Below are 10390 nucleotides of genomic sequence, written 5' to 3'. Positions count from 1 at the left end.
CACTCATGGATAATGATTCTCAGTAGTACAGTAGGGCTGTCCTCGACATAAGAAATTCTTAGTCGGCTAACAAGTAGTTGATTTGACAGATCTGTAAAACTGAGTTTCTCCACATAGAATCACACAAAAGCACCACTTTAAATCTTGTGTTTACCAGAGATGTGCTCATAAGTTCCTTGGAAATAAGTCATTCAACATGAAAAAAGCATAAAAAATGACTAATCGACTACAGAAATCTTAGTCGACGAACACCAAAATGACCAACTAGTCGACTTATCGACTAAGAGGGGGCAGTCCTACTCAGTAGTGTGGTGTAATTTAAAATATAGTGCATTAAATACTGACTTATTATCCACATACATATGGCATACATAGGACATAATAGGGCCTAATCAGTCTTGAATTTCCAATTTACAACTCTGATAATCTACACTTCCAGTTCTGCATACCAGCTGCAGCCTTGTGAAGAACCAGTAAAATCAAGTTAGGGGAGAAAGTTGCAGGCTGGAGCAACCTCAGCCTGAGGCACTGGGTCAGCCTTTGCTTTGGTAGAAGAAATGTTTGTTGATGCTACAGAGAATGTGAAAGATGTCACTTTGTGGCCTCTCTTTAGCCTTCAGCTGAAGTGTGCAAACATATTTGGCAAACACTCATCCCTCTTGTCCTTGCAGCCTCACCTGCCTCAGTGGCATTCCTCTCTGCAGCGGAGTAATACTGTGGAGCGACTGCAGAACGTACTGTAGATAAAGCTTTCTAGTGTATTAATGGCAACAATTTTTCAGCTATTGTCAGATGCTTCCCATTTAGTTGAGGGGATCTGTGAGAGAAAAGCAGCCGAAATAAGTAGGCACGTGGAAAAATGAACTCCAAATGGCCCAGAAGGCATAAGCTATAAAACCACAGAGAGAGAAAGACCATTAGACTCCCACATGGACAACGCTCTCATGTATTTTCCATTTTATCCCATCGTCAAAGACCTCCAGCTTTACATTTTATCTTTATGCGTGCAGGTTATGTGTTGCCGTATAAGTACTATACCTCAGAGTACAGCCAAGTGTGTTCAAAGTTACAGTGGTCAGTTTGAATAAAATGGAACAGGCTCTAGTGTTTTTCAGATTTAGATAACAAGCCAGATGCACTTACAATGAGTAGAAAAGAATACAGTCCCTGGTATAAGTCCTTGTAAACTTTGCTGTAAGTAGAGACTGACCATGCGTGAGACAAGTGCAAAGGAATGAAAGAAAGAATAGCTAAGTGGAGAAGCGGATAGGATTCAATACAAATGCAAATAGAGGAAGATGAAAGGGAGAACAAGTTGCATCTCTCAAGAAGCTGATGTGATGCAGTTCTTGAAAAGTTTTTAGCCAACAAAGGAGGATGGTTCGGTGACATCACTGTACTGTCTGAAGTGAGACGATACAAAAAACTGAGGGAAATGTAGGTATATTAAATTATTTAATAATGGTAGAGCCCTGTGCATCAGCTGGACCATGACCTTGAGATGTTGGGTCAGTTGGGTTTTAGCCATGCTAGCAACGTGGCTCTAGGGATGATAGTATCAGTCGGTCCACCACTTTGGTTCAGAAAGAAATATCTCAACAACTATTGGATGGATTGGCATGACATTTTGTACATACAAAAAATGATCAGGGACGATAAAACCTTTTTGGGACGGAAGGTAGACCTAGCCTAAAAACAAATAAGCAATTAAACAATCTCTGATGAAGTTGTCAATGTAGAATTGCGAGACAGTATACAATTCAAGAATGTGCAAGCACTCTGTTACACTGACACGTGCACACATAGCGAGGAGATGAACCGCGACAGTGACATCTGAAAGCAGTGTAGCTGTCACGGGTGTCAGGCAGTTAGAATGGCATCCCAAATTTGACGCTTTCTGGTGTCACCAGAGGACATAACGGTAAAACGTACTGTGAAAGAGACGGGGATGAACTCGGGGAGTGAGAAAGTGTCAATTACATTGAGAAAAGTCAAGTTAGAGCCCTGACATATACTCATGGTACCCAGAGGATGAATCCTACTGACTTTGGTGATCCCCTGACTTTTCCTCTACCACCACCACCATGACATTTTTTATTTTTAGTGAAACATTTCGACTGTTGAATGGATTGCCATGAAATTTGGTAGAGAGATTTGTGTTGCCCCAAGAATGAATTGTAACTACTAATAACTTTGGTGATTCCTTAACTTTTCATCTAACCCCATCATGAGGTCAAACTTTGAATTTGTCCAAAACTTAGTTTTTTCACCAAATACCAGCAAAATGAATGACATTCCCATCAGTCTCAGCTGTACTTTCTTGAGATATTTCGCGAAAAAATAAATACATTTCAACATCACGGCGCTGCTAGAGGACAAGTCAGCGGATCATTAAAGTCAGTATACTTCATTCTGGCTAAAATCTCTGCCTGTCAGGTGAGATTTAGTTTGAGACAGCATGCAGACATGTGAAAATATAAGATAAGCAAGTAGAGATGTGTGTCTCAATCTGAGTGCTAAGAGGGCGAAGAATAAAAAGTCTGAATCTCATCACACGTAGCATTACTAATGGAAGTTGTGTTGATAAATCAAAGAGCAAGAGCGTGCCCCATTAGAGACATGGCTTTTTAGAAATAGAATACATCAAGTGCAATCAAGTGGTTGATATATATCAGAGAGGGAGAACTCAGATAAGTAATGAGTATTGAAGAGTCTGTTTCAAAGTGATGTAACAGAACACTCGACAAAATGGTGTCCCAGGCTAATACAACAGTTCTGTAACAGTCTGTATGCATGCCTTATGACCTCGTAACTCATGCATGAAATTTGCAGAATCATCTTTAAAATGAAGGCACTCGAATGCGCCTAATTAATTTATGCCTTATTCCCAAAGGAGCAAATTCCCTTCTTCTCTAGGACTTAAATAACTTTCTCAGGGATGCTTCAACAGTTACTTCAGCGGGGATTGAATCATCAGATAGGAGGATGCCGCCGCCAACAACTAGACAAGTGGTTCTCAGTCTTGTTGCTCAGGATTCAGAGTCCTGCTGCTTTTCAATCTAACTACATAATCACAAAGCATTTACCTGGAATGTGGAAGTGAATGCGCTACAGAGAAGCAACTCTAACAACAACTTTCAGGTTCCAAATCCAGCCTACGAGCTGCATTATTAGTCCTCTGTGAGATGAGCCAGCCACGTGTAAATAATGTGAAGTCACATGCGGTCATGTGAGAAGTTAAAATGTAATTATGGTAATGTGAAATTTATTTTTCTGCAAAGGAAGGAAGTTTGTTTTTGTACTTTTGAGGCAGACAGGAATCCATCTCGATGTATTTCCGCATTGTTATTATAGGCACCATTATCTTGATACACACACACGTTGCAGGGGGTCTATTTTTCATTTTAATTCCACTATAAAGCACCACTGATCAGTGACCACCGAGGCTCAACCCTTCTGCATCTTTAATGTCTTTCCTGCTTGCACAGTGTCAGTAGCCATAAAACTACACCCTAATGCTCTGAGGGTGGAAGATGGCTGACATCACTGCTCTACTATCAGCTCCGTTTTACTCAAATCCCCACTTTTTACATTACAAGGAACGGGAATTAGGTGGAAAAAAGGCTGGCAACAAGCATCAACCAGCCAATACAAGCAACACAATAGCAATGCCAGGGTAATGGTTGCCGTGTCAGTGAGAGAGAGCGAGTCATTAAAAATGCAGGACCCATTTAAACAGTATGTAAAATTGAGCAGATTAAAAATATATGTGCCCTGGGTCCATGAGGGGCTAAGGCTTCTCCTTCTGTTCTCTCTGTGCAACAATGAAGGCAGCAAATTTGTGGAGTCAAGACGAGAGAAAGCACATACACAAAACTAAATGCAGCTGCACATACAGGAATGCATATGGCACACACATACACAAAATAAAAAAGGGTGATGTTTCTGAAATTGGAGTTTTATTATGGTGGAGCTCAAATGCAAATTTGCAAATTCAACCAGGAGTAAACAAATCTTATACCGGAGGGTCTGACAAAAACAAAACAAAGTTTGTTCCAACTATGTAAATTCTGTCTTTCTTTCTATAAGGGAGAACGTTTTTGGAGGCAGTATGGACTTGCTTGGAAGGAAACCAAACCGGTTGGTTGTCTAAGATAGTTTCCCTGTTCATGACCTGGCCTTAAGGACTTTGATGAAGAGACACTTGTAGACAGTGTTTGGTTTGCAGCCAAAGGGTGCGACCAAAATACCAAGCCAGCGACTAATGAGCAACGTGTGAGATCAGTCACGGTCATCATAGACAAACGCACTCATTAGTCACAGCAGCTCGACAACAGAGAGCTGACGCAGATGTGTACGTCAAGTGCACATGAACATCTAAAAATATCTAAAACGGCTGGATTATAATCATTAACCAATATGGAGGTCAATCGTCTGACCAACTCTTGTCCAAACACAGCTTCTTAACTTTTAGTTTTTCCAGGTGTAACACCATTTTCTTGGAAGAAATACACACAATTCTGGATTTAATAAAGACTATCATGGGTTCAGTTTTGGCATTACCACCATACTAATAATGACCTGGAATAACCCTAACATATAAATAAATTGTAGAGTCGTGACGCATCACAAACAAGGAAACATACTGTACTTGGTAAGAGTTGGAATGCAGAGCTGCAACTAGCAATTATCTCCATTATTAATAGACTAGAGACATTAATGACAAATCCCCATCGAAATTCCCCAGAATGGTTCCGCTAGGAAGGGAAACACGTCAACACGACACCTGTGTCCGTCCAGTGGTTTTGCTCTTCACACTGTTGTTTCGGCTCTTGTAAGAAAACAAGAAAACACTCGTTCTTGTGTCACTGTAAAAAAAAAACAGGAACGATCACTCTGCTCATTCCGAATTTACCTTGGGGGTAAATTACTGCCCTCAGGTGTTTGAAGCAAATGCCAACCTGCTTGTACATGTTTGCATACACGTACACAGATGTGCAGCTTCACAAACAAACAAGCACGCGGAAACATTCCAGATGGCCAAGCAGATTGTTTTGTGCTGATTTCCCCGGTGAAATGTTTGAACAGAAATATCCTCCACCGTGAGATACCCCCGGTCCATGCCACGGCATTAAGACTCAACAACTGCAGACACCTAACAAGTAACCTACTTTTTTACGCAGAGACCTACACGCACATGCAGCCATAACTCAGTTACTGATAAAGAGGCTCTAACACAGAAGTCTTTACACAGAGAAACTACACCTTGTGACCAATAGATTCTATTTAAATTGGCTGTTTCCTGTTCTGTGAATAACCTTAATGATTACTGACACATTTTTTGGACTTCCCAGACCCGGATACTAAATCCTCTGACATTATCAAGTGATTATAGTTTTTATTTATACAACTTTTGGATGGATTTCCATGAAATCATTAAAGCACAGGCATACATTTTCCTGCAGAGGAAGACGCTGCCTGATTTCGATGATCCTTTGAGCTTTTCTCTAGCTCCACCATGAGGTTGACAGTTTTAATTCTTGAATTGTGAAGTGAAATGTCTCGGTAACTATGGGAAGGATTTCAATGCATTTTGGTACAAACATTCACGGCTCCCATAGGATGTATCCCAATGACTATGGTGATTGTCTGGCTTGTCATCTTGTGCAACCAGCAGGTTAATGTCTCTATAACTATTGGATTGTTGGCAATACTTTGGTTTATGACCTAATAGCTGCAAAACTAATCACATTCAGGTGCAGTGGTTAGCAATGCCGCTTCACAGTACAAGGTTAGCAGATTCAAACCTGGCTTGGGGCCCTTCCATGTGAAGTTTGCATGATCTACCCCTGTTAGCGTGGACTCTGTTCTTACGGTATATGGAGTTCAGGCCTGGAATAAAACTAAAAGATCAGGGCTCAACAATAAGGATTGCCCGCTTGCCCGGGGCAAGTAAAATGCCACGTCGGGCTAGTAAATCTCACATGCCCCAATCGGGTAAAAAATAATAAACACATTGTTTTTTCCTGAGCTGGTGGTGGAGGTAGCTAAGGAGTGAGCCATCTTGCATCCTTCTAATCTTTGTTGAGAGTTACACATACGCGGGACTGATCGGGTGAAGACAAAATCTATGAGCAGAACAGCAAGCGATCATTTCAATTATTCTGGAAACAGGATTTTAGTAGGGAGTGTTAGAGGATGCGGGCGAAACTCCAGATTGATTTACTTAAATAAAGATTAAACATGACGATTAACTTTGGTCTTTGTTATTATTTGATAACCGCTAATTAGGGCTGATCCAAATGCTTCGAAGCTTCGACCGTTGCCATGGTAATCAACCTCCAAATCAGTATTCCAATGTTTCGGGGTTTTGCATGTAATAATAACGTAGAAATCCCATGAAATAATAATCCCACAACATTACTCATATTTAACGTTAATTGTTATTAGTTATTATCAGATGGATATCACTGTTTGTTGTGTATAGATGTGCGTGTGTGTACAGTAGTGTGGCAGCGGCACTGTCCAGGGCACTGAGAAGCTTTGAATACCTTCAAATTTTTCTCACCGAAGCTTCGAAGCCAAAAAAATAAAAGGTATTCTTGACAGCCCTATCGTTAATAAATAAAACAATTTCTATAAGGACAAGTTCAAATTTACTTCAGGCAAGTAAAAACAAACAATAACATTGAACCCTGTAGATATATTGTTCCGTGAACAGACGTCTGATTGTCAATCTCAGTTACGTTTACTGTTAGACAAGGGTTCACGTTATTGCTGACACTGCATTGAAAAATCTTTTTGTCATCTGACAGTTGAGCATCAGGACTGGACTCTCCGAGGATCACCAACACTTCTGTCTTTATTAAACTAACAAAACACCCAGAGGCTGAAACCCTTCTGTTAATTGTACGGTAAAAGAAAGAACAACAGTGTTGCATTGTGAGCCTGGACTCCGTATCACGCTGTAACCCCCCAGCTCCCATACAGAGTAACTGAGCTGAATGTGCGCTCCGCTGCAGCTCAGCACTGAAAAAAAAAAAATCAGCTGACTGGAGGAAAGCAGCGCCCTGGCACTCTGGCGTCTGGCACCGCACATCTGGCATTTAAAAGGCCTCGGAGCAAACGTGCTGACATTACTGTTTCGTGTGGGCTCTTTCTCTATTTTCAGCCACCTGGTTTTTGATATCTGCTGTTGTCATGGCAATGAATGACACTGAATGCAGCATTTGTGTTTATCCTGCAACCAAATGCCTCTGACGCAAATTGCAAAAAAAGTTGATATTCATTTGTAGAAAAAAATGTCATGTTCTCTTGTAACATGTTGTGGCAAATGAATACATGCGGTTAAAGAACAGAGTCTTGAAAATACTATGTGTTAATGTGTCTGGAGGCACGTGTACTATAAAGTACCCTTTCTTCAGCAGATGTATTTGAAATGACTACCTCTAACACTAAAAACACCGCTTCTAATCACCACTCCAGCCTTCAAGCCAACATCTATATGGGGTTAATATAGGGTGCAGTCATTCAAGTTGACTCATGTCCTTGAGTCATAATTGTTCCAAGCTCATTCTCCTAGAAAAGTTGAGCGTATAGCTGCAGGAGCAATATGTTTTCTTTGCAATTTCTCTGCCCTTCAAACACTCGCTCATTTCCACATTGTTTCAATGGGTTATGGTTTTTACAGATACGATTTCCCCACAACATTAGCTCTGGTTATTGCATAGATTGCAATCACCACTGTGCGGACCAAAAACACATCCCGAGGGATCTCGAGTGAGTGCTATAAGTAGAAACATACATTATTGAGGTGAAGAAACGTGGTTTATATATTGTAAGTGGTGTTTTTTTTCATGAATGTGAGAGAGAAGATCTGAAGTTACGAATGAAACACTGTGACATTTGCAGAATCTTATCTTATAGGAACAGTTTGAGATTGTGGGAGATACACTTATTACTCTCTTACCCAGAGTTTAATGAGAAGATCAACACCACTTTCAGATCTGTGTTTAATATGAAATGGGGATAAACAGCTCACTGTCTCAAACCACTTATATGAGGTCTGTAATTACACTAAGGTAAATATCTTCACATTACATTATGACCTGAGTTGTTGGTCAGAGTGCTATTTTGGTATACACTGCCAGGTAATAATGCCTAAAACCCTGATGCTTTCGATGTATAATGAACTCTACTCACACAGTATGAAGCTGGACTTTGCTGACGTTACTACAAATCTATAGCAACACAGCTCAAATCCCCCCCAATTTAAGTTACACTGAACATCGCCCCTGGAAACTGATCGTCCAATAAAATATAGAAGGTGGAGGTGGATAGGAGCTGGTGAGGGAAGAGTGAAAGCAGTGAGGGTTGGATGAGGAGGCAGTGAAACTTACACCAACTCAGTTTGCAATGGGAACTATATCAGTATTTCGTCAGAGTGAAATACATTTTTTGCTAATTTTAATTAACAAACCCGCGACTAGTGAACCACCCCATGAACGACTTTGTAATACACCCCCCCTACATAGTTTACAGAATATTATAGATCCAAACTAACAGAAGGGCGGAATTCAGAGAAGAAGTCGCAATTACAAATCCGTCTGCTACTTCTTCAGCACCACGGACAGCGCCATGGATTTATCAATACGCAGCACAGTTAGGCTACTGATATTTCAGAGCCGTGGTCGGGGCCATAGATTGTAACTAACAAACCTCAGTCAGATAAAGGATCAATGAGTCAGGCAGACTTAACAGATTCAACTAAACAACCTCTCTGCCTCTGCACTCTCTGTCTCTGTCTCTGCTACTATAGGGGATGGAGAGGCAGGATGGCAGGTTAACAATGGGCATGTATTTTGGTAATTTTGCTAACAAGGAGGATGGCATCCCCCCATATCTCACCTCAAATAGTCCACATATGTTGCTTTTAACGTTTTGAAAAGAGACATATAGTTCTTGTACAGTAAAGTTTTGGGTTCCATGTTGTATTTGCATGAATGTAGTGAATGACTATAACAAGAAAAACTAACAAAAACAAACCAGAAATAGTTGCTGCTGCCCATAAAAAGCACCAGAGGAGCAAATTAACAGGTAGGAAAGTGGCGTTGTAAAATGAGGTCAGGTCAAGAAGTTTCATTTACCGCAGCGTTGAAATTTTATTTGGTAATTCGAGTGCTTCTAGGATGCTAACAACATTTATCTGTTAAACTAAAGCTTAATGTTGTTAGTAAGCCAAAAGGAGAGTCAACTTTCTCACAAAAAATATTTTCACTAAAGATGTCAAATTGTGCTTTAATATGCAAAACTGATAAATCTGTCTTTTAGTGCCCCTCCAGATTTCGGAGGTTTCTCTTCTGACTGTACATTTCTAGCAGATGGAGTGGGTGTGGAAGAGATCTGCTGATCTCTGGAGTAAAATGTAGTGTAGCTTGTGGTAGTACTTTTCTACAGACTAATGTAATTTAGACATTAGACAAACACAAACACCGCACTGTATAATTGGTGCTGATTGCTGCCTAAAAGGTCAACTAGAAATGAAACAATTAGTTGAATACTTAATTAGTCAAATTGACAGAAAAATCAACAACTATTTTGATAATCAACCACCTGTTTTAAGTCACTTTTCGCACAAAAAATTACAATTAATACCTGGTTTCAGCTTTTCAATTGTGGGAAGTTGCTGCTTTTCTTTATTATATGTGACAGAAAACTTATCTTTATCTCTGTATCTTCGGATTTTAGGCAGTTGTTTGTTGTTGGTAGCATAAAACAAGCACATTGAAAACATCATATTGGGCTTTTGGGAGATTCTTTTCTCAAATTGCTTTGGGGATTTGCAGTCCTTATTTCAGCACCATCACATTTTATTCAGAAAGAAAGATTTCAATCTATTTTACCGAAGAGAAAATCATTTAGATTGCACACCTTTTGTCACACACCTTTCACCTACAAACCACTGTGTTACAGCTGCATGACCGTCTACAGCAACGTTTTAATGTAGCGTAACCTGACATGCACATTTTATCCTCTCAAGGTTACATGAAAGCACGTAGACGGGTCATTTTTATGCACTCATTACAGCCCGTTCCTGCAAATCTCTTCTTTCTCATTTTATTCCCACACAATGGCTGTTCAATAATTCAAGAAAACTCTGTGCAGAACATGTTGCTGCATTCAAGCCATGTTCAGGAAAACCTACAGAAAGCTGGCATACACCCGGGATTTGCAAACAACAGTCGCAGAACCTTGAAACCGCGATGCGAACATTGAAGAACAGGGATGTCAAGGGCTTATTAACATACATTGGATTTGACATGAGACATAAAAGTACTAAATACTGTAAGTGGCTCTTTCTGAAACCACAAAGGATGACACAGGGCATGGT

This window comes from Sebastes fasciatus, chromosome 20 (genome assembly GCF_043250625.1).
Source record: "Sebastes fasciatus isolate fSebFas1 chromosome 20, fSebFas1.pri, whole genome shotgun sequence".
Lineage (NCBI taxonomy): Eukaryota > Metazoa > Chordata > Actinopteri > Perciformes > Sebastidae > Sebastes > Sebastes fasciatus.
The sequence above is the reverse complement of the archived record's forward strand: the minus strand, read 5'-3'. Positions refer to the sequence as shown.